General features: G+C 46.2%; 1 protein-coding gene across 6 annotated transcripts in view; it reads left to right on the top strand.

Annotated features, from left to right (window-relative positions):
- Positions 1-25,103, top strand: part of PKIG (cAMP-dependent protein kinase inhibitor gamma) — a 79,157-nt gene that overhangs the window by 32,823 nt on the left and 21,231 nt on the right. For 3 of the 6 annotated variants that reach the window (XM_088843752.1, XM_088843750.1, XM_088843749.1), the window contains exon 2: positions 23,954-24,023. The gene's annotated coding sequence lies outside the window, so the exon portion shown is untranslated. Of the gene's footprint in view, positions 1-14,023; positions 14,369-19,270; positions 19,469-23,953; positions 24,024-25,103 lie in introns of those variants that run through there. The other 3 variants (XM_088843748.1, XM_088843751.1, XM_088843747.1) reach the window with 3 other exon arrangements.

The following is a 25,103-nucleotide window of genomic DNA, read 5'->3' as shown; positions in this document are numbered from 1 at the left end:
GAGGTCTCCAACAGATGTTTATAAACGAATGAATGCTGGCGGTGTTCTTTGGCCTTCTGCAAACTACGAGATGGCCTGTGGTCCCCACGGTCAACAACAAGCAGTGTCCTTCAACACTGTTGTGGTTTCCCTAGAGCAAGGATTCTTGAACTTGATCTCTGGACCTGTCATGGATCCAGAGAGGGCCTTCAGGGGTTCCCACTGGCCCCTTGAAATCAGATCCATTTGAAGACAGGCATTTTCTGAAGAGCAGCATCTTAGCTTTCATCGCCTTCTCAAAGGAGTATGTGATCAAAAATAAATAGAAATCACTGCACAAACTGTGGAAAGCTTTTCAGCGGGGTGGAGTCCTCTAGCCTACTCATTTTCCTGCACACACGGTCATACTGATTTGTACCTTGATCCCACTTGATAAGTGAACCATACTGTAACCAGGAGGAGCTAGCACTGTAAAATCTAGATCAGGTTAGTGTGACCCCTGGCTTCACGTGCTGTAGATCAGCGTGACCCCAGGCTTCCTGCGCTGTCCAAGTCCAAAGTTCCCCAAGATTGTAGAGATGCCTTCGTGGGGAAGGAGTGACTTCTATTCTCCTCGTCATCTCTGCCCCCTCTTTCTGTTTCTCAGCCTGTCAGCTCATAACAGAAACTCAGTCCCCTCCTGGTTTCCCTCAAGAACAAAGAACACACCCATAAAGAGCATTTGTGTCATCATCTTTGCTGATTGGAAAATCCCAGAAAGGGGTCACGGTGGCAGGAAACCCGGACCGCCGACACCTTCCGGGCTCCTAGCTGCATCCCCTTCTGCTGTTCTTCATGGATTTCCCCTAGAAATCCAGTTCACCTTTCATTACTGTGCAGAGCTACTTGGCAATAAAAACCTTCAGCTTTTATTTCTGTCATTTTTTGCATGGCTGAACCCCAAAAGAGGATTAACAGCCAAGAGGGCCTTCCACTTGACAGGAGCCTTTCTGTTCAGAAGGCAGATGTGGTTATAAAGACTTTCTTCTTTTTGTATAAACATGTCAACATTTTCTCAAATTTCATGAAGCCATCTAAAAAGTCCTGTAGACCTATATTCTTATTAATAATTGTTTTCACTTCACTGTGAATGTAGGCTCTGCAATGAGATAGAGCCTATAAGCACATTGAAGATCTTGTTCTTACATAGAACAAACGGGCAGGAACATTTTTATTTGAGATCTACTAAACTAGTTTCCCTCTCCTAAAAACTGAGTTTTTTCTTCTGTTTAAGTTCCTCCAAATTTATTTTCCTCATCTTCTTTTTTTTTTAATAATATATTTATTTTTGAAGTGTATAACACTAATATGCGTTTTATAAAAATTAGAACAACACGGAAGTATACCACTTAATGAAATCTGTAATCCAGTTTGGTGTATTCTGTATCCTTTCAGAGGTTTAAATGCATATAATAACACAACAGTGATTGTGAGCCAGGTACAGTGCATTGTCTCATAAAATTCTCACAGTGTCTCTGAGATGGGGCCCCCGTTTGCCAAAAGGCAAAGTTGAGGCTTACGGCTAACTGGTGACTTGCCTAAACATATTTCCAATAGATTGCTACGTAAGCAATCTGTGATAAATTGAGACATATTCAATTGTCTGATTATCTGTTCTTGTCTGATTATCTCCATGTAATAAATTTCCCAAAACTGGAATTGCTTGGTCAGACAGTGTGCATGGTGATAGGACTTCCCTGGGGGTCCAGTGGCTAAGACTCTGTGCTCCCAGGGCGGGGGGCCCAGGTTCTGTCCCCGCTCAGGGAACTAGATCCCACATGCTACAGCTTAACAGTTCACGCACCCCAAGTAAAAATCCTGAATGCCGCAACTAAAGAACTCTCATGCCGCAACTAAGACCTGGCACAGCCAAATAAATAAATATTTTTTTAAAGTGTGTACACTGAAATGTTGGTTCATTTGGAGAAAGGTAGTTAAGAGCTTTGGGCTTCCCAGGTGGCATAGTGGTAAAGAACCTGCCTGCCATTGCAGGAGACTCAGGTTCGATCCCTGGGTCAGGAAGATCCCCTGAGGGAGGAAATGGCAACCCACTCCAGTGTTTTCACCTGGAAAATCCCACGAACAGAGGAGATTGGTGGGCTACAATCCTTGGGGTTGCTAAGAGTCAAACACTACTGAGTGTGCACACGCACACACACACACACACCAGTGTTCACATTCCCACTGCCGACTTGCTGGCCACTCACTAGACTTGGAACTTCCCTGGTGGCTCAGACAGTAAAGCATCTGCCTACAGTGCAGAAGACCCGGGTTCCATCCTCGGGTTAGGACGATCCCCTGGAGAAAGAAATGGCAACCCACTCCAGTATTCTTGCCTGGAAAATCCCATGGACGGAGGAGCCTGGCAGGCTACAGTCCATAGGGTCACAAAGAGTCAGCCACAGACTTAACCTGAACCTCAGTTTGTTCTTATGTTCAGTGGAGTTGATAACAGAAACCTCTTGTGGCTACGAGGACTGAAAGAGATGGTGAATGGTATGTCCCTGGCCAGTGTCCAACACATAGGAAGAGCAGTATATTTAGAAAGACTGGTCCCTGCTCTTACAAAGCTGGCATTTTAATGTGGGAGCAGGGGAGGGAACAGTGAAAGACTGGCAGTAAACAGATTAATGAACAGGAGAAATAACAATGCTGTTCAGACAAGAAAGTGATGTGATAGGTATATAGGTGTTTCCTGGTGGTTGCCCGGGGGTGGGGGTGGGGGTTGATGGAGGAGGGATGGAGGAGGGATGGAGTGGGAGGTTGGGGTTAGCAGATGTCCTACTCTAGTCAATATTCTATGATAAACCATAATGGAGAATGTATATGAATGTATTCAGTTGTATGTACAACTGAATCCCTATGCTGTACAGCAGTAATTAACACAACATTGTAAATCAACTACACTTCCATTTTTAAAATTTTAAAAATTAAAACAAAAAGTGGGGGTCATAAATTGACTAAATAATGACAAATTGACCTGCAAAAAATTTCCTAAAATTCCATTCCCTCTGTGTATAGACATGTTTCTTTTCTTCAACCTCACCAGCACCTTTCTCCTGATTTTAAAAAGGGTCGTTAAGAGATTGTCTTAACCTTTCTATTTGTCTTCTAATGAGCCTCACAGGCAGGGAGAAAAGCTAAGAAAACCGGTTGACACCTCCGAGGAACCCCTTCTGCCCCCTCTCCCTCAGTGGATGGTCCGGCATCAGCACACACACTCTGAGCCTCCCCTTGCCCTGCCCTTTCTGTCTGCCAGTTCCCACCTGCGCCGTGTAACAGGACTGGAAGCCACCAGCATGTCAGCCAATATCCATGTGGATCAACCGCCGCTTTCCCCTCCGGAATTAGGCAGTGCCTGGCTCAGGGGAGACGGCTGATCAGGCGTCGCTTTTACTATACAAACAAGGCAGCTTTTGGAGATAAGCTGGTTTTTCCAAATGAGTCTGTTGGCAAGGATCTAGTACCTCCTGTGAGTTAAACTACACAGAGGGCTCCATCCCTCTTTCTGTTAGAGTCAGACCCTCTCCTGCTTGGTGGCCAGGAGAAGGGGCCTGCCCAGCTCTGAACCCCACATCTGCTTCTGCCCCAGAGTCGGTGGGTAAGAAGACCTCCTTTGTTTGTTTGTAATGCATCTGTGATTGCGTATTGTTTGTGGATCTGTTCGGTAAAGCCTTTCATCAACCTCTGTAAACTGTGTTGTAAGACACATTCTCTTCGTAGGTCTTAAGCTGGGAGCCGCAACGTTAAATGATACAGCACATGTTAAATTACACACCTCATTCAGGTCCTGTTTTTATTTCAGTTTTGTTTGTTGTTGTTTTTTTATAGCAGTCACATGGTATTAGAATTTAATGTCTGATTCAAGCCTTAGAATAATATTGTGTAGCTTAAACCTGTAGACAAATGGATTAAACGTCACTAGTTCTTAAAATGCGATTTCTTTTTATGATCTTTTTAAACGCACTCAGCAACTTAAGTGAAACATCCCGAGGGCAACATGTGTTCGTGATTGGGTGAGGGGGGATAGTCTGGGGGTGGCGCGGGGAGGGAATGTGTTCGGTGAAATTGTCCAGGAGCAAAGCACCGCTCACTTGAAGCCCAGAGATTTGTCATCCAAATATGTGCAGATTGCTGGTGCTATAAATAGTTTGAGCTCAAGTAAACAGCTTTCTTCCCCCCTAGCTGCGGGTCGGTCATTGCTCAGATGCCAGAGCTGCCCGGGCAGCAGCAGTAGCTTGCGCCCTACTCTTAGGCTGCCGTCAACTACCGCGGTACCCAGGGCTTGAGATGATGGGGGGCACCCCATCTGCAGGCCCTTCAGATCCCCACCTTCGCTTCCCACCCCGCCCCCGCCTTGTCCTGCTTCTCTGCAGACCTGCCTCTGCCCCAGAGGAGCCCAGACCTGAGATTCCCGGCAGCTCTCAAAAGCCCCGGGACCACCTGGCCGCTGACTGAAGTAGGCTGAGGCGACACAGACGTTCAGTTTTCAGGGCAGAAGCACACACAACTCCCTCCTGTTGGAGCTAAGAAGAGCGGTGCGGTGGTCGGAACTGCCATGGGCTGCCGATGCCAGCAGCTGTCCCGCCGTGTGCCAGGCAGACAGGCAGGCGGGCGGCTGACATTTCCAAAGCATCACTGGGGACTCAAGCAAAATGCTGCCGTTAGAGCAACTGAGGACATTCCACGGTTTATTGCTCTACTTCCTGTGGAAAAAATAAGTCTCTCTCTGTCTTAAAATCCCTGCTTCAGCCACGTTCATCTGCTGTGGCTCTCATGTCAGATGCCCACGAGGAGCCTAGGAAGATCTTGACATTTTGTTGTTGAGGGCACAGGGAACAGGAATGCTAGCAAGGGCCGGACTAGGATCAGGAATCCTGGGATCCAACTTTTCTTAGCTTTAGTTTCTTCATCTGTCAGGTGAGGATCGTCCTGTTTCATGGAGTTGATGAGAAAATGGATGTAGCAGTATTTTCTGGATGGTACTGAACAGCAGGCTATAAAGGAGAGGTGGGGAAGTGGAAAGGGCCTCCCAAGCCTGGCCTTGTGGACTGTGTGGCCTCAAGCCCATGAGCCAGTGCCTTGCAGCCTCAGTCTTTTTATCTGTGAAATGGTAATGTCAATACCTGCCTTGAAGCGGTGTTGTGAAGATTAGAAATAACACATGTAAAGCTCTCACAAATGGCAGATAATAGATAAATGGCAATATCCTGGTGTTGTTACATTTCATGTGGAGATATTCACCCTGGCCACTTGAGGATTCTTCACCTGGAGAAACAGCTTCAGTTTGTAGATGTTGAGATTACCAAAAGGCCCTGAGAAATGCTCATGGCAATAACTGGTAAAAAAAAAAAAAATAGATAACATTTAAAAAAAATCAAAGTAATGAAATTATTATAAAAAAAAAATTCCTATGAGTCCAGAAGGCATCAGTCTACGGCTTACTCCCCCACCTGACGTAACCATTTAATGTTTCTGCTTTTAGGCCTGCTAGTGGTTTTTTCTGTTTCTCTAAATAAAATTACCTCTATTACTTAAAAAATTTTTTTAAATTTATTTTTTTATTTTTGGCTGTGCTGGGTCTTCACTGCTGTGAGAGCTTTTCTCAAGTTGCGGCGAGCGGGGGCTACTACAGCGGTGCTGTGCGGCTTCTCTTGTTGCAGAGCACAGGCTCTGGGGCTCAGTAGTTGCAGCTCCCTGACTCCAGAGCACAAGCTCAGTAGCTGTGACTCAGGCTTAGTTGCCCTATGGCATGTGGGATCTTCCCAGATCAGGGCTTGAACCCTGTGTCTCCTGCATTGGCAGGTGGATTCTTTACCGCTGAGCCACAGGGAAACCCTCTATTACTCTTTTTAAAAAAAATTTTTGTCAAAATGGTGCATGCACACAGGTTTGCTTTGTTCTTTTTAAGGTCAAATACCATTATTAACTTACACGAGAAAACAGCTGTCCCCTGCTCCCACCCCTTCTTCCCTTCCCTCCTATCTTGCTCCCAAGAGTATACACTTTTGATCCTGTTGGCTGTTTGTTCTAGTATTTCTCTCCCTATATCTAAGTAATATACAGCTATCTCTCTCTCTTGTAAATTTTTTTATTATGGAAATTTTCAAACATGTTATCATAGAATAGTGTAGTGAATTGTCCTGGACCACTCATTACTCAACCCAAGGGTTCATGACCAGTTTTGTTTCATCTGTGCTAGTGGCCATTTTCCTCCTATTCACAGATAATTTGGGCATAAATTCTAGACATTTCATCAATAACTACTCGAGCATGTATCTCTAAGAAAATAAGGACTCCTAAAAAAAATACTATTATTATACAATAAAATAACTAATAATCCATTATTATTAGCAAAGATCTCCGATGAACTCAAAATATTTATTTTTCAAGTCAGATCCAAACAAGGGCCACATGCAACCATGATATTCTTTCTTTACTTGTCAGGTTTTGACTGCCTGTTGACCTCCTTAGCTGGTGCACGAGGCCTTAGCCTTTATTCAGACACCTCAGCCCTGCCCACATTCTTTTCTCCCTTTCCTCCTGGCAGCACAGTTTTTTGGTTAAATTCATATTCAGTGTTTTCAGTGTTATGGCACTGTAAATATTATTTGCTGCCAAGCCAATAACATTCTAATTTTTTTTTCCTTTCTGATGGTTTTTCTGGACTTACTGCTGCTGCTTTAATATGCTCAGTTTTCTTTGTTCCATCATGCTGAGTCTTTCCACACTTTCCCGTAGTCTTTGAGTACAGTTTTTGGCAGGCCTGTCAAGGAATTCCATGAGGTCCATTTCCCTGGAGCTTCCACCTTCCTGCTTGGATCAGGCTGATGCTCCCCAGGCTCAAGAGTCAGCCAGGCCCTGAAGACACCTGCTTCATTGTCGTCACCATCATCCTTGACGTGCCTTTCACTTCTCTTGTTAGATCTGTCTTTTCAAATTTTTACTTTTTAGTTTAAACCCTCGTTTAGGTAAATTTCTTCTCCAGAAGTTTACTGACAAAACAGTGTACAAGTGAAATTGTTCTAGGTCCTTGCAATTCCGAAAAAGTCTTTATTTTGCCTAGCTGAGTATACATTCTAGGTTCCCAAATCATTTTGAACTTTTTTCTTTGAAAAGCATTGCTCCTTTTCCTCAGGCATCAGCGTTGCTGGCAAGAGGTTTGATACCAATTTGATATTTTTCTGTTGAAATAATCTCTCTACAAAGGTGTAGCAATTTTTCCTTTTTGAATTCTAAAAGGTCAAGACACTGTGTCTTTTTTCATCCTCTTGGTGCTTTTCAAGCTTTTCAGTTTGAAGAAGCAGCCTCCCTTTGTCTCTGAGAACTTTTCCTCATGATTTCTTAGATAACTTCCTGTTGTACTTTCTATTCTATTCTTTTTCTGGAATTCCTATTTAGTCTGACGTCGAACTTCCTGGATTGTTGTTCTATATCAAGATCCTTTTTTGTCCTGTGAATATTTTTTCCCTATATTTTGAAAGATTTCCTTTTCATGTTTTCCAGCCCTTCTCCTTAACTGTCAATTTCAGTTTTCATGTCGTTAATTTTTAAGAGCCCACTTTTGTCTGTTTATTTTATGTTTTATGAACACAGGATCTTCAGAATCTCTCTGAAGAAATAAGAATTTTTTTTAATAAAGCTTACCATTTGTCTGAACCTTTTTTCTCATGGTGGAGTCTATTTTTCTCTTTATTTCAATCTCTGTCATGCTGTTGGTTTTCATCAGATGCCCTATGATAGTTTTTTCTTTCTGCCATTTATAGTCGGTAATAAAAGCCTCCTTTTAGGAGTGAGGCCTTGATTTCCTCTGGAATGGGTTGTCTCTTTGCCCCTAAAGACCATGCCGCTGCCTAGGAAGCTGCTGGAAGTTCTCAGTACCATCCTGAAGGGTGCATCCTACTCTAGGGCACCTGAGACTGAAGGTCCTGTAAACGTTAAAATAAGGATTCTCGAAGCCCTGGCTCACCCCAAGGCAGATCATTCCGTTTATTCAAAGAGCCCTCCCGTCTACCTGGGGCTCTGCAGAGCTTGCTGACCCTCCGTGTGCTGCGGGTGTCTCGTGGGTAGCTGACTGGCACAGGGGCTTCAGTGGGTCCCCCGGTTGTCAGTCCTCTTCCCGAGTCCCCTTGATGCCCGCCGTCCCCAGCCCCAGAGCTTCCCTGGGATTCCCACATTTCCACGGGTGCTTTTCCATCCCTGTGCTCTGGACTTCATCTTCTGTCATCTTGAACATCTTTTGGAAATTATTTGGAATGAAATTTTTTGTTCTCTAATGATTTCACCTGACGAGAGGGAAAGCCCAGTTTAAAGTTTAGAAGACATGGTACTTTTTTTTTTTTTTAGGCATCAAACAATTGCATTAAGAGCTTCCCTGATAACTCAGTTGGTAAAGAATCCGTCTCCAATGCAGGAGACCCTGGTTCGATCCCTGGATTGGGAAGATCTGCTGGAGAAGGGATAGGCTACCTACTCCAGTATTCTTGGGCTTTCCTTGTAGCTCAGCTAGTGAAGAATCCACCTGCAATGTGGGAGTCCTGGGTTCAATCCCTGGGTTGGGAAGATCCCCTGGAGAAGGGAAAGGCTACCCACTCCAGTATTCTGGCCTGGAGAATTCCATGGACTGTATAGTCCTAGGGGTTGCAAAGGGTCGGACAGGACCAAGTGACTTTCACATACATACATAAGCCTGGACTATCCAGGATATGTGTGTGTGTTTAGAAAATATTTGTTGAGTTTCCTGTTCTGTACCAGTGAATGAAGGAGACGTGTCATTGACCTTGCGGTGCCCACAGTACATGTAACGTGGCTAACAGTAACATATGTTAACAAGTTAGGAGAGGCAGAAGGGGCCTGGAGACCCTGACATGTGGGGGAGCTCACGTGGTTCAGAGGGAAGACCTCCTGAAGGAAGTGACATTTAATCAGATCTGATGGCTGAGTAGCAGTTAACCAAAACAAGAGGGTGGGGGAACCTCCCTCGTGGTCCAGTGGCTAAGACTCTTTGCTCTCAAAGCAGGGGGCCCAGGATTGATCCCTAGCCAGGGAACTAGATTCCACATACCGCAACTAACATTTTACATGCCACAACTAAAGATCCCACTTGTTGAGAGCAAGATCAAAAATACTGCATGCCACAGCAAAGACCTGGCGCAGCCAAAAATGAAGAGAATAAATATTAAAAAAACAAGAGGGTGGGGCCAGTCAGATTCATGTTCAACAGTGCAGTGTCAGAGAGAGCACACCTCAAAGCAATAGAAGGTCTTCCTACTGTTAGAGCACCAGACTGCTCAGCATCAGAAAATACCCCTGCCTTCTAGGGCCTGGCATTCCCCATCCCAAAAATGAGGAGACCACATGCTCTTTTCAGCTCTAAAAGCCAACATGTCTAAGATTGTTTAACTCAAGAGTTGGAGATCCCACCTCTTCCATAACTGCCCCCATCTGAAACCCATCTCTTGTTAGGGGGAAGCAGATCTTTAAGAAGGCTGGAAAAGGTAGGGAGGGGCAGTGTGGTGTTAGTATATCAAACATTTGTCTTCTTTTGTGAAGTTAACCACCCCCGCCCCCAAATGATTTAAGTTTCTGAATTCAAACACTGTTTTGAGTGACAGTGCAGTTCTTTCTGGGTCCATGCCCCCAGGAGGTTAATAGGCTGTTCCTAATGATAGAATGATGGGTCACCTTCCCTTTTTTTTCTGATCTTTTCTACTTTCCTATTTTTTTTATAATAACAAGTACTCTAATTCGAAAACAAACAAAATCTACTTTGATTTATTAAATCTCAGGCCATATGTTTCTCAATTATATTTGTCTGAAAAAAAGAACTTACAGCTGTGTGGCATAGGGAATAAGTGCGTTTGAAACGGCTGAAACTGGCCTTTGATTGGGTGAAAAGTTAATTGTATTTTAACAACAGGAGTTTGGACTAGAGGTTGGGTGCATGCGTGCGTGTTTAGTTACTTACTCTTGTCCAACTCTGCGACTCCGTGGACTATAGCCTGCCAGGCTTCTTTGTCCATGGGGATTCTCCAGGCAAGAATACTGGAGTGGATTGCCTTTCCCGTCTCCAGGGGATCTTCTTGACCCAGGGATCGAACCCATGTCTCCTGCATTGCGGGCGGATTCTTTACCATCTGAGCCACCAGGGAAGCCCAGCGGGTGGGTAGTTAGTGGTGGCCAGAATTTATTCATTCACATACTCCTTTCAACAGATATCCATCGGTTACCACCTAAACAAGTTACTCAAGTGATCTGTGTCTGGAATTTTGTCCTGTGTCAAGTGGAAATAATAAATATACCTGCCTTGTAGGATCCTTGTTGAGATTAAATGAGGTAATTTATATAGAGCAGTTAGAATGTCATCTGATATATGATAAACATTCAGTCCAGGTTTTTGTTATTTATGGATTTCCTTATTTTAATAAGTGTTTTATAACATGTACAAAATGCTCATAAACTAGACACAGCCTTTGCTTAAGAAGCTCAAATTCTACAGCAGAATAAGCTCTATCCAGATATAAATATGCCTCGAAGGAGAAAAGGATAAGTCTTCTTAAGAGAGAAACAGATCAAGTACTTAGAAAATTCAGCGGGAGAAATCCCTTCAGGACTAGGGATGAGGGGATGGGAATTAAAGGCGGCTTTGGGGCCAAGGAGCTTCTGGGGCCTTCAGGCCAGCCCTGGGCGCCGAAGCTGCCAGTTTCCTTTATCCTCAAATGGGGCCAATCCTGCTGGCTGGGGAAGTCCACTGAGTTCCTGCAGGGAAGCATTTAGAAGGCAGTAGAGGAAGGGTCTCAAGGACACAGGTCTGGCCCAGGCAGCCCCAGCTTGGAGCACAGGCTCTGTCACTTTTTTCAGGGGGCCCTCTGATCAGGCCGGCCAGTCCGTGTTTCCACAACTGTCGGATGAGACTGTGAATAACTTGCCTGTTGCTGATTCAGGTAAGGATGCCATTCAGCAGGGGTTTTACAGCTCCGGCGTGGCCCCGGTCCATGCAGCGTGGCCCCTGCCGTGGTCAGTAGAAGACAGATTGGGTGTGCCACTGTCATGACAGTTCTCTCTTCGTGGCTTCTGTCACAGATGGACGGTTATGCGGTCCACAGGGCTCATGTGACAGAATACGTGTTGTCGAGGAAAACGCTTTGTTTTTTTGAATGAGCGCCTTCCTAGTATTTTTCTTTCAAGTGACACACCGAGCTTCAGCGCGCCGAGGGTGATGTCAGTAGACTGACCTGTCAGGATCTGGCTTCACTTCCTGACGCCCACTCAGATGTCTGGAATAAAGGCCCAGCCAAGCACCACCCCGCCTCCGGGCCCTGCACCAGTGTATCTGCAAGAACGTCAGACAGCGTGCGAGGCTTTGTTCCTTACTCATCCTGACATTCTAGACAAACAGCCCTCCTCTCTGGCTTCCTGACATTCTTGACCTTATTCATTGTCACGTCGTGCTCAGGGCAGAGGGTGGTGACACTGAGTCAGACTTAGAAAATGATGTCTTTAGGATGTGCCAGCTGATTTTTACAAGTATTTTTGAACTTGTAGTATGTGGTATAAGTCACCCAAGGACTCTGAAGGGGGAAAGCTGTTATTATTCTCATCTTCCATTGGGAAACCAAAGCAGAAAGAAGCTAACTGGCCCAGGCAGAAGGTCCAGGGGCGAGAAGGAAGCGGTCTCTCCCGTCCGTGAACTGCTGCTCTCTGTGGGTGACCAGGCTGGTGTCCCCTGTATTCTCCCGCAGTCTCGCACCAACCTGTGGGAAAGCCGCGGAGTGGCGCACTCCCTCCTAATACACACACTGTTTGCTGGGACCTTTTCTGATTAACATCAGTTTTCTGAGCTCTTATTAAAATTCTTGTTCAGTCACACAGCGCCACAACCTTCCTCCCACCTATAAAGCTTCTTTCCCAGTGGGACCCAAGTCCCAAATGGCTTTAAGGCAAGTCAGGTCTGCAAAGCCCCAACGTGCCTCAGGCCACACAGTATTTTGGTAGAAAAGCAGGTAAGCACGCCTCTTACCTAGCGGCAGATGTGCTTCCTGTCAGCCTGACAACCTTTCCCCATCCCAGGCCTGGTTGAACCCAGGAAGACTCTCCCTCCCGCTGGTTTGAAGAAGCTTTGCCTGTTTCCCAGAGTGGGGATGATCCCATTTAGAGCTGAGGGCCCAGCTCAGTGGAGTGACCGTTTTGGGAAGGAGCACTGGCAGTGGTGTGGCTCGTGTTCCGACCTCAGGAGAAGTTAAAAGACTCCATTTCCAAGCCTGGGCCTCTCATCTTCAGCCGCGAGCCCTCGGGCACGTCTCTTAACTTCTCTGTGTTTCACTTTCCTGTCCAGCAATGACCTAATTATCCTCAAGTGAGAGTCGAAGGAGATTTTTAAATTTCTTTTTCTTTCTTTCTGGCTGTGCTGGGTCCTCACTGCGGGGCCTGGTCTTTCTCCAGTGATGGCTTCTCACTGTGGCAGCTTCTCTTGCTGTGGAACACGGGCCCTGGAGTGTAGGCCCAGTAGTTGTGGCACACGGGCTTAGTTGTCCCTAGACGTATGGGATCTTCCCAGACCAGGGATCAGACCTGTGTTCCCTGCACTGGCATGCTGGTCGCCCAGGGAAGTCCTCAAAGGAGATTGTGTACAACAAGTTAGAGCCACCATCTATCGTCACTTCAGTTCAGTTCAGTTCAGTCGCTCAGTCGTGTCCGACTCTCCGCGACCCCATGAATCACAACACGCCAGGCCTCCCTGTCCATCACCAACTCCCGGAGTACACTCAAACTCATGTCCACAGAGTCGGTGATGCCATCCAGCCATCTCATTCTCTGTCGTCCCCTTCTCCTCCCGCCCCCAACCTTTCCCAGCATCAGAGTCTTTTCCAGTGAGTCAACTCGTCGCATGAGGTGGCCAAAGTATTGGAGCCAAATATCTTCAGGTCCCTTTCATGTGTTATTTCATTCTCAGTGTCGTCAAATGGAGGCCCTCATATCCCATTTTGCGATTAAAAAAAGGTTCAGAGAAGTTAAGTCACATAGGAGTCAGAGCAGCCGCATCCCTGTCTCCAAAACTGATGCTCATAATCGCTATACGTGTCACATTGCTTCCCACTGTACACCGAAGCAAAGAGGCTTTATTTGTCTTTCTTACCAAGCACTCTTCAAATGCAGATTACTTATTATCTCTCGTAACCACGACTGTTTCACGTTAGTCCCTTAGGACAGTTAAATTCTCTTGCTGCTTTATCTTATCTCGTAGTTTATGCTGCCTCTTTCCCTGTCTCCCAGGACTTGTTCAGTGAATTCTTGGGGGTTTTCTCCCAGAGAAACTGTTCAGTTCCACCAGAAAGGGGGTTGAAGGAGCCTGAGCTGAACTGGGCATCTTGAGCAGTAGCCTCTGACCCCTCCAGCGTTCCTCCCTTCCTCAAGCCTGTGGTCAGCCACTTTGCAGTAAAATTCCTTATGGTGAATTTGTTGATTAAGCTCATCCATTACTGAATTCTAGAAGTGGAAGACACCAAAACCCTCATTTTATTGATGAGAAAACTGAGATCCAAAGAGAGAGGTGACGTGCGTGGGGTCATTCATTCAGTGTAGGAGTGTGTCAGGGACCAGAGCCCAGTTCCCAGGCAACAGCCCAGTGCTGGTTCTGAGCCCTCGGTGTGGACATATGCCATCTGTCGAAGTAAAGGACAGACTCGCGCCCTCTGGCCAGCACACACTTAGGAAACTTTCAGGAGAAATTCAACAGCTTGGAAAATTGAGCAGGAAGAAAAAAGATGGGGACGGTACAGAGTTGGGGGGTGGGGTGGTGTGCAGCGTTATCATACACCCAAGAAGTGAACTGGACCACGGCACAGCAGACTGGATCAGCCCACAGTCAGCAGTGACTAAGAGGCAAAGGGATTTACTCCGGGAGCCCTGGCCCAGGGAGCAGATAGGAAGCCTTTTGTCACTGAGGCCAAAAATGGAAGGAAGGATGTTAGGGAAACGTGGGGCCCGGGATGCAGTTACAGCCCCCGCGGCTCATCGTCCGGAGGAAACGGATCTCTCCTGTGGACGGAGAGGTGGAAACTGAACAAGGGAGCTGAGTGGTTGACATCATCAGGCCGAGCATTGAGTTACAACAAATGGGGACTTACTTGGCCCGAGACGTGGGAAACACCCACTAAAACCTCGAAGTGCATTTCATTTAGGAGAGAGAGAGAGAGAGACAGGGGCACGAGAGAGCCCGCCTGCCCCTGCCGGCCCACTCTGCTAGTCTTGCTTACCCTCCGAAGGGAGGCGTCCTGAATGCTGGCTCCTTAAATTCGACCTTCCCTTCTGACCGAGGACCGCTGGACCTGGAAGGAACTCTTTTGCTCTCGTAAGTAGGACTTTCTTCCCCGCCGCCACCCCCACCCCCAGGGAGAAGCAGGCTGGGAGGCAGGGCTCTCCGGAGAGTTTGCTTTCCAGCCCGTTGGTCACCAAGTGTCTATTTTTATATTATGATATATTATTGCTCTGAAAACCATGGCTTTTTCTGAAGCCGCCTAGGGCTAGAGTCTGAACTTCAAGGCTTACAGACAGGGCTCCAGTCAAACGCTGTCTTACTTTGTTTCTCAAAGAACTTGGACAGAGTCGCTCGGGCTTTAAAAGCAGCGCCTTGCCCCAGATATAGATGAGGAAATAAATCCTCCCTTAGAAATTGGTGTTTGGGGAAACTTTTCTTAATTTATCTTTCTGATGACCAAGGTGGGACCCCCCCCAAAAAAACCTTAAATGTTCTAGAGAGAAATGTCTCTGCAGATGAGAGTTCCCCATAATCTGCCGCTTTCAGAGGCAACAGGGGGTATTTTCAGTTTAAGATACAGAGATGATTAGATTTCATGACATTACCTCATCTCTTCTGCCCAGTGCTGCAGGAACTGCCTCGGAAACTCCAAGACAGAAATCTGTACCTTTGGCTTTCTGATCTTTTAATTGCTTCCTTAAAAAAGAAAAAAAAATGTGCTGCTTATTCCTAGAAAATAAACAAGACTGTGTAAGCCCTTGGGCATTTTCTCTGCTGGGTTCTGTCCTCAGGATTTTAAACCGAGGGAGCCACTCAGTACAGAGAGGCAGTGAGGGGGCCGTGCCTGCGTGGGCTGAGCCGAGGGTTCTCAGGTGGCTGGAGACAAAGCTTGCAGGTGCTATGTGTGCTCCACTCACCGTCCTTGCAGGTAAAAATAGTTGAAAAATCACAGTTAAAGACAAAAGCCTCCAGCTTTAAAAAAAGAAAAAAAATCAAGAGCCTCTATATAACAGAAGGGCCACCCAAGGAAACTGTGGGGCCCTGGGCAGGTGTTTTATTCTCTGGACCTCAGTTTCCTCGTTTGTACCTAAATGAGGGGCGAAACTAGATGAGCACTCCATCTGAACAACATGGCTTTACACTGTGAGGGTCCACTGTCCTGCGGATGTTTTCCCATAAATAACATGCTACAGAACCAGGATCTGCAGTTGGTTGAATCCACGGATGCAGGCCCAGGATGCTGCGGACACGTGGATACAGAGGGCCGACTATAAAGTCACACTTGGATTTTCAACTGCCCAGAGGATCGGTGCCCCTCACCCCTGTGCTGCTCAAGGGTCAGCTGTGTTCCCAAATTCAGCCTGAAAGAAACCGCCAAAGCCCTTTCCCCTTTGAGGAGAACGCTTAGGGCTCAAGGAACAAAGGGCCCTTGGTTGTCAGCATCCTGGAGTGGGTGAAAACTGGTGCCTCTAGGAGAACTAAAAAGGACACAAAATAGGCACTGTGGTTACTTGCTGAGTTTAAACTTTGTCAGATTTTGTGTTCTGGAAGGAGAAATCCTCAGTGTATGTGCGTGTATATCGGGGAGCGGGGAGGAAAAAGAACCACCAGTAAGTACTGGGTGCCTGGAGAGAGTCAGGCTCTGTGCTATGCTCATTGTTTCACATAACACAGACGGTCAGTGTCACCATCCCCCGACTCCACCGACAGGGTAACTCTCCACTGTACGTTCCCATGTTTTCCTGAACTCCTTCCTATGTTTACCCGAGCTGTGAGAGACCGAATCCTAACCTCTTGACCACCAGGGAGTCGCACCTGAGCTGTGCTGGCGTGACATCCCTTCACTGCTTCCGCTGGACCACAGGCCCCGTCTCCTTATTCCTGGTAGAGAACTTGGGACATAGGTACAGAGGAGACACATCATACTCAATTTCAACTTCAAGCCCGCTGTCCTACTCCCTAGCTTGGCCAAAGAGAGGGAGAAGAGGAGAGGGGAATCTCTATTCACCTCCCTCCCCTCTCCATTTCACCTCGACACAGCCCGCACTGCTGCGGGGAATGGGGCGTGAGCATGCGTGCTCAGTCGCTTCAGTCGTATCTGACTCTCTGTGACCTCATGGACCGTAGCCCGCCAGGCTCCTCTGTCCATGGGATCCTCCAGGCCAGGATACTGGAGTGGGCACTGCAGGGAAAGGTTGGCCAGAGCCAAAGTACAAAGAAAAGCAAAAGAAGCTGTCAGGTCTTGGACTTTGGGTTTCCAAGCCTCCAGGTCTTGGCAGTTGAAGGGTTTTTCTTCTCTTTAAGAGCCTATCAGAGACCCTAACCCTAGGAAGATGTGGTATTTAAGACTATTTGAATTAAGACTGTATTGCAATCCATGGGGTCGCAAAGAGTCGGACACGACTGAGCGACTGAACTGACTGGATTAAGATCATGGTGAGCTGGAGGGCTCCTGAAGCCCCTAGGAAGGTCTGAGAGCTGCAGCATTATCTCCTCCCAGCAGCTGAGCCCTTTGAAGGTGGACCGTTGCCGCCAGGGCACCGCCCCCAGGGTGTGGACAGCAGGAGGGTCTGGGCCTCCACCCCAACCTCACCCAGGGCCTCGAGCCCCCAAGGATAGCTGCTTAAAAAGTCCGTCCCTCTCCTAAGGTGGTCGTGAGGAGGAGGTAATACCCTGGAAGAAAGGAACCTGGTTTGCATTTTTATTTGTGTGGAATGCGAATGCTTGCCCAGTCTGTCTAGCGCTCTCTAGGCTTCTGCCTGGCGCTTGGCCCCTGTGGACACTTGTATTTGTGGCCTCCGGGCTGGCTGGTGTCCCCAGTGCCTGTCACCTCTCAGGGTTCCATGAGAGGTTGAGCCGTCTCGGAGAGATTCCGCCCCACCCCTCTTCTTTTCTCAGAAACGTGGGCTCACGATTATACCTACCTCAGGGGGTGTCAGGGCTTCCCCGGTGGCTCAGCAGTGAAGAATCTGCCTGCAGTGCAGGAGATGGGGGTTCGATCCCTGGATCTCTGGGGAAGATCCCTTGGAGAAGGGAATGGCTACCCACTCCAGTATTCTTGCCTGGAGAATCCCATGGACAGAGGCGCCTGGCGGGCTACAGTCCACGGGGTCGCAAAGAGTCGGCCACGACTGAAGCAATTTAGCAGGCAGGCAGGGGTGCCGTGAGGACACGGCAGCTTAAAGCTCACAACACACTTAGTTGACTCAGTAATATGTGCCCAGGATTAGCCGCTTTATGGTTTCCAGAAAGAGAACGTTAGCTGACATCCTAGGATGTGAGCTGACGTCCCCTGGCCCCTCAGTCCCAGGGTGGCATTTGTGTGAGGAGCGGGAAGTCATCTCTGAATTCCTCAGTCTTCACACACACACCCCACACCCCACACCCCTGCCAAGATGGCCCTGGGGCCGCCACGCTGGCTCTTTAACCCGAGCCCCAGCACCGTTTCCTGTCACCCATTGAAGTGCTGAGGCCAGGAGCTGAAGTGGGTGCTTTTTCCTGACACCAGAGTTCCCTGGCCCACCCAGCAACCAAAGGGAAAAGCTGGTGGCAGGCATTCCTTTCTGAGCATGATGGGCAGCTGAACTCCCCGCTTTCATGAGCGGCCAGGAGTGATTCCTAAGTGGAGACAGACGTGGAAAGTCTAAGGTTCTCGGAAACAAGTCATCAATCAGGACCCAAGGCTGAGCTCACTACCTCCTGGAAACCTTTCAGAAACGCCTCACGAAAACTTTTAAGTACTGCCCCTTCAAAGAATGGTTTCTCTGGGAGTTGCACTCAGCTGCCACGCTAAGCGATTCTGAATTGCCGATGATAAACGCATCGGCTCTGACCGGAGAAGGCCAGCACCTCCTAACTGTAAAAGTAGTCTCTAATCTTCCAAGAAATTGCTGTCCTTCAACTTGGCTCTTCCGAATTGAATAATGGACCTTCAGGGCACTCGAATAATGAAGCATTTGGTTGCTAATGCATTCTTACTATGTCCCAGGGACCTGGGTCTGTTATTATGTTTAGTACTGTATGGCTATGGGCCCTGCCGGTCAGCGAACCGTGCTGAGGGCTGGTGGGCACTGAGCATGAGCCTCGAGGAATAGGCTGATGAAGAAGCAGCCTCTGGTCTGGTGCAGTTCTCAGAGCATCGCGAGGACAGGCAGATGAGTGAATAATTACAGCGCATCAGCAGCAGGTGGGTGAGGTCCTGATCCTGAGCTGGGTTGATTCCCCGCATGCTCCCCTCCATTTCCTAATGCCCAGAGCCGTGCCAGCACTTACCTTAAGGAGAAATGAGAGCCTCTCCTGCTGAAGCCTTCACCCCCAGCATCTTCCTATCTCCTACGGTTTCAGAGGAAAGAAAGGAACTCATCATGAAAACGCAACGGCCCCGACTTAGAGGATACGGGATCCTAGGGATGGGTCATTCTGTTGTCTAAAATCACCACTAGGCTTTCTGTTGGTTTGTTTTTTACATTTATTGTGGCTTTTTTTTTTTTTCCGGATTACAAAGTTAGAACACCTTCAGGGAAGGATAAACTAGATCTGGTGGCTCAGCTAGTAAAGAATGTGCCTGCAACGTAGGAGACTGCCTACAATGCAGGAAGCATGAGTTCAATCCTTGGGTCGTGAAGATCCCTTGGAGAAGGAAATGGCAACCCGCTCCATTATTCTTGCCTGGGAAATCCCATGCACAGAGGAGCCTGGCAGGTACAGTCCACGGGGTTGCGAGAGTCGGACACGACTTCACGACTGAACCACCGCCATGGAAAGGAAAAGCTGGACAGAAAAACATACTGAAATCATCACGCAGTGATTTCAGTTCCCTGATTTTTAAATAGGGCGTGGTGAGGACAAAGAGCATGAATCTTTCAGGTCTCTGGTCCGCATTTGCTGTTTTCGCCTGTGTAAGTTGCCGTTAGCAATCCATGGTTTTGCCCCCATTGCCTTCTTAGGCGCACACCCACTGCTTCGGGAGTTGAGCTCGTTTTATTCTCTCCCTAGGCAGTCCCTGTTTGCATATCTCAGAGGGGCTCAGGTTCTGTGTTGCACTCCCCTTGGGCAGAGGAGAAACCAGGTCTGCCGTCGATTAAGGAGCCCAGCTTTCCTTTGTATTTTCCTGTACGGATGTGTGGATTCATCCATCATTAAGAACCCTTGTGTTTTCAGCATTATGGGCAAAGTGCTGTCGGCAATACCAGGGTAAGTGAGACTTGTAAGTAGCTCCCAGCCTGATAGGAAGAAAAACTCTTAACATGTGTGATCATGTGCCCCAAGAGAGGGACAGTGCTATGGAAGGCTGACAGAGCAGCATTTAAGCCGAGCGTTCGATTCATTTCAGGAACGCTTTCACGTATGCAGGCAGTATTTATTGAGCACCTAATATCTGCTAGGCACTGGGCAAGGTGATAGTTGGAGAGCGCTGCACAGAACAGCCGTGGTCCCTCCTCACAGGCAGCATACAGGACTGATAGTGGTGTTATGAAATACCCAGGATGAGTGAGGGATGTGGAGGAGAGTGTGGTCAGGGCAGGTTTGCCGCACGAGGTGGTGTTTGAACCCAGATGAGGAGTCGGTTATGCTGAAAGCTAAGGCGGGAGCAGGGGGCTGGGGTGCGAGGGTGCTGCCTTGTGGGAAGGACTGTTCCAGGTAGAGAGGGGAACAGTGAAAGGCTGGAGGCAGGGAACGGTGAAAGGCTAGAGGCAGGAATGTTGGGGAAACTGAAAGGAGGCCGGTGGGGATAAAGCCTAGCAGGGAAAGCAAGAGAGAAGAGGGAGCAGATGGAGCCAACGAGGACAGGACCCAGGAAGGATTTTCCTTGTCTTCTTCAGCAGCTGGATTCCAGCGTATGAGCAAACGTTCTCCCTGAGGTGGCATAGAATAGTCCTCCTGGTCTGTAATTCTTTTCATAAGGGGCAGGAAAAATCTGGTACCCCCACGAGCCGTTGTCTTTATTCATTGGCTTGCCTGTTAGTTCGCTTTCTCTCTGATTTCAAATGTGAGCTCCCTACTGGACTTGGGTTTGGAGACCAGAGTTTATGTTGCCATTCTATCACCAACTTGCTGGGTGACTTCAAAAAATCCTTAACTTCTCTGGACCTCATTTTCATCTCCAAAGGGGAATGTCGCTCATCTGATCCCAGGGCCGTTGTAAAGATCGAAAACGATAAAGTATCTTAAAGTGCTTTGTAAAATGCGAAGTGTTATAGACACGTGCGGTATCATTATTTCAGTGAAAGATTTCTTGTTAATGAAATGAAATAAAATTAAGTTAAAAGCAAAGCATGGCACCAGGAGAGGGCAGAGTGTACCCTTCCAGGTAACCCGGAAATGGCAGATTCCACCTAGGTGGCTCGCCTTCAAGAGCTTGTTGTGGGTGCTATTCCTCTTTTCTCTTTCATTTCATCCACTGGGATAAACCATCTCCTTCCTTTCTGTTTCCATCAGAATGGGTTACAAAACAATCCATTTTACTTCTCTGGATTCCAGGACCCATTTGATATCGAAGCCAGAGAACCTGCTTGGAGGCTAAGAGAGCCTTGTGAGCAGAGCTGCTGTGGTTTACTGGGCCTTGATTCCTGGCAGACATAGGTGCCTAGGAGTACATTTATTTGAGTTTTGGAAGGAAGGTAACTGGGGTCAGGGAGCCACAGAAAACAGTCAATGGTGCGGAACGAGCCCACACACCACCTGAGCAGGGCAGTGGATTTTTAAAATTTTTCCCCTAAGCATTTACGTGTTTTATTAAAAATGTACCCTTTAAAATAAAACATGTAAATGCTTAGGGGAAAAAGTGCCCTTTTTCCCCATTTCATGAAGCTTTTAAAAATGTCTTACAGGGGTTTCCCCTGCAGTCCAGTGATAAAAACTGGGTGCTTCCAACGCACAGGGTACGGGTTTGATCCTTGATCAGGAAACTAAGAGACGACATGCCTCAGGGCATGGCCAAAAAAAATGTTTTTTAGATAAATTGTCTTCCATCTGTTAAAATGATAGGTTGGAAGACCTCTTCTGTTTAACCAAAAAAGACAGTGAGTGGAAGTACCGTTGACTATCCCATGTAAAGATAACCGGGTAGTGCGTGACACGGTTTGCTGTACTGCATGGCTCTGCTCTCGTGTGTTTATTTCTCTGTTGTTGTTTTTGCTTTCCTCATTGACTTCCCCTCGAGATGCATGTGCTCATTGTACCTAACTGAACAATTTGAAGATGTATACAGAGAAAGTTTATAATCTCTCCTCTCTTCCTGCTCCCCATTTCCATCCTTCTGAGATAACCAGGGTAGTTAGTTTGGTATATATCCTTCCATACCTTTCTCCGAGCTCCCGTGTAGATGGATCTTTTGCGTATGTATGCGGTTATTGTGTTTTGTCAGAAGTGGGATTGTACTTTCTTATTTTACAGTTTATTTTTCCCACTAAATAATACATCCTGGGTAGGTACAAATCCAGTTCACTCTTAAATAACTTCAGGGCTGTAGATCTAGAGGTTCCACAATATATTCAACCAGTTCTCCTTTGGCAGATGCTGGGGTTACTACCATTTTTTCTTACTAAAAATCTTGTTGCGTTAAATATCTTCATGTACATATCTTTCTTCACTGGTGCTTTTACTTTTATAGATTACATTTTCAAAAATAGTATTGCTGGGTTAAAAGGTAGTCACGCTTGATTTTTTGCTTGGTAATATAACCCTACTTTACAAAGACTTCTGATAGTTTACGTCCTCCCCAGCCATGTGTGAGCACTTCCATTTCCCTAAATCTTTACCAGTGTTAGGAATTCTCTCTTCTGTCCTTCTCTCCCTCCATCCTTCTTGTTTTATTTGTGACCAAGCTGATGGGGAAATAGCATCTTACCTTTGCATATTCTTTAGTGAGATTGAGCATTGTTGCGTGTTAACTGATCTTTTCATTTTGCTCATCTGTGAGTGTCCTTTGCGCACTTTCCTATGAATTGTTTGCCTTTTCTCAAGCACGTGTAGGAGCTCTTAATGTGTTTAGATATTCAAGATCCCATGTGTGTTGAAAATATTTTTCCTGATCTATTATTTATGAGTTTGTTTCTGAATTGCTCTTCGTAGTACCTGAATTTCTTGCCTTGTTTAGGAATAATTTCCCCACCTCAAATTTACATAAATATTTTAATACGTTTTTCTAATACTTACATGGTTTTAATTAATTTAATCCTGAACTTTTAATCCCTTTGGAAGTTATGTTTGTGCATAGTGAGGAGTGATGATCAGGCTTTGTTCTAGATAGGCCAGCAGCACTTATTAAATACGCCATCTTTTCTGTTTTGTATTGAAATCCATCTTTGTCATTAATAAGTTCCTTTATGCTATGTTTCTGAACTTTATATTCTAGCCCACAACTTATTTGTCTATTCATCTGTTAATTCTGTATCTTTTTATTATTATGTCTTTATAGTAACTTTAAAAAATTTTTAAGACAAATCCCCTATTTACTTTTTATGATTTTCTTTATTCCTTGGCTAGTTTTCTTGGATACTTACTATTCCATATGAACTCTGATTTTTTTTCATTCCCCCATCCAAGAGACCTATTGGTATTCTTATTGGAATCTGATTAAGATTATATAGTAATCTGGGAAGGTTGGCATTTTGGGATAATTAGACTTTTCTACCCAGGAGCATACTAACTGGTTTGGACTCATGCGTTCTATTTTCTGTTGTTTTTAAAATTTCAGTATTCATCATGGTTGTGTTATCCAAAACAAAGCAGCGTTTCTTTGTCCTGAATAATCAAGGACCTTAGAATGCATATCTCTGGTTTCGGCTTCATCCTCCATGTTGCCGTCAAATACCGTCAAGGCTGGCTTTACCTCCTTGTTGAGCTTCGTTCCACTCAGTCGGTACTTGTTCAAATGTACCGACATTCTTACTAATTTTGCTCACTGTTGATTCTAAAATCACACTGATTCTCTGTGCTCACTTTCTCTTTTATTGGAGGATGTTTTGGAGCCTGTCAGTGGTAAACTTGCTTAGTCTTTGTCCAAAAATGTCTTTTGCCCTTACTCTTGATACTTTAGAATTTAAATATCTTGTATAATGACTATGAAAGATGTGTGTGCCTCTAATAAAAGCTTTCAGCAACAGAAACAGTTCGTGTAAAAATTGAAAGCCTTTCCTTCCTCTCCCCTCAGTTTCTGAGCCCCAGGGGGAGCTGCTGTTTTGGGTTGCTGTTTGCCTTTTTCTAACATAGATACAAAAAGTGTGTATATACACAAATGCTGTACTTTTTTCCTAAGGGTAAGCAATCACGTTCATTTTTTAACTAAACAGTAGTATATGCAATTTTACACTTTTTTAAACACCAGAGTATGTACATTTTCCCATGTCAGTACAACAAAATCTCCCCCGTTCTTTGTAATGGCTGTATAGTTCCTCCCTGCGTTGATATCATAATTTAACTTTTTCCTAGTAACAGACACTTAAGTTGTTTCCTCTTTTATTTTTTAACTTTTACACTATGTTTTACTGGACATTATTTTTTTTAATTATGTGAACCTATTTATAGTATACATTTTTAGATGTTTGAGTGAGCCAAAGGATGTGCACAGTTAATAGGTTGATAGATATTGTTAACTTGTATTCCTAAAAAATTGCTTAAGTTTACAGCCCTAGGGGATGTCTGGCTCTAATTTTTGTTTTTCTTCTGGTTCCTTAGAATTTCCACATTGATTAGTCAACAGTGGAAAATCTGAAGAGATGCGAGCAGGAAAAAGAAACTAAACCAGGTGGGTAGTCACATTGTTCATACCACTCTGCTGTGGCATCACAAGTGTTTGCCTGAATACTTTTACTTCCATTTGAAGAAGGAAAAGAAATCGGTTCCAAATGAAATCAGAGAGGACTCGGCTTCCCATGAGGGAGAGGCAGGATGGCCCTTTTCAGAAGTTACGTAAAATCGCGCTGCAGTTTCAGTCATGATTCCATTTACACCATTTCTCTGATGTTATGGAGAATCAGAAAGACAATTTACCTCTGGTGGCTTACAAGAGAGTAGGTTTCTTCAACCATCTACTTAAACAGATGGAATCATACACAGGAGTTGTTAGCAAATCTGGGTGTGATGCCAACTTCCGCATCCACCAATTGTTTGTTGTAAAAGTATTTTCATAAAGACCAGGGCACCTGATGGGGATTTTAATACTGTGGTACAGAAGCAAAAGCAGGCAAAACCCAGCCCAAAGAAACAAGTGCAGCCCAGTGATCTGATGAGGAGAGATGGTGCAGGTCCCTTCCAGTTGGAAGAAAAGTGCAGTTCATAGATCCTAGAATGGTCTGCCTGGAAGTATGGCTGCCTTGGGTCAGTGTTCATATCTTTATGGTGTCTAAACATTTTTTAACAGCCTCTGATCCGTGGTCCACCCACCTCCCTTGCCCCCAACTTATCTACCCCTTTCCAGCCCCATCTTCTTGCATTTGGGCAGAATCTCGGGTTTTTATTTCACCGTCCAAGTCTTAGTAGTCCTGGGAGTTTGGGGGATTTCCAGCTCCTTCGATTTCCTTCTCATGGCCCGGCCTGCCTCTAGCATCGCTCCTAAGATTCCTCTTCTCTGTTGGCAGAGAAAGGATCTTATTTGGCAGGCAGCTGCCCTGGGTCTGAAACTCCCCAGCTGCTTATTAGCAAGGCATTTGGGCCTTGCCCTATAGCAGCTTCCCAAGCCACCAGGCTTGTGGCCTGTTCTGACTCAGTGCCGCCAGGAAGCCCCTGGATGCAGATGTTTGCAGTGACTTGGATGCGGCAGTCAGCTCCCAGGACTGTTTATCTGGCCAAGGTCAGAGGGCCTTCTGTTCCAGTTGCTGTGGGAGCA

The sequence above is a fragment of the Moschus berezovskii genome, chromosome 15, assembly GCF_049115385.1.
Source record: "Moschus berezovskii isolate FMDL1 chromosome 15, NW_MosBer_1.0, whole genome shotgun sequence".
NCBI lineage: Eukaryota > Metazoa > Chordata > Mammalia > Artiodactyla > Moschidae > Moschus > Moschus berezovskii.
The sequence above is the reverse complement of the archived record's forward strand: the minus strand, read 5'-3'. Positions and strand labels throughout refer to the sequence as shown.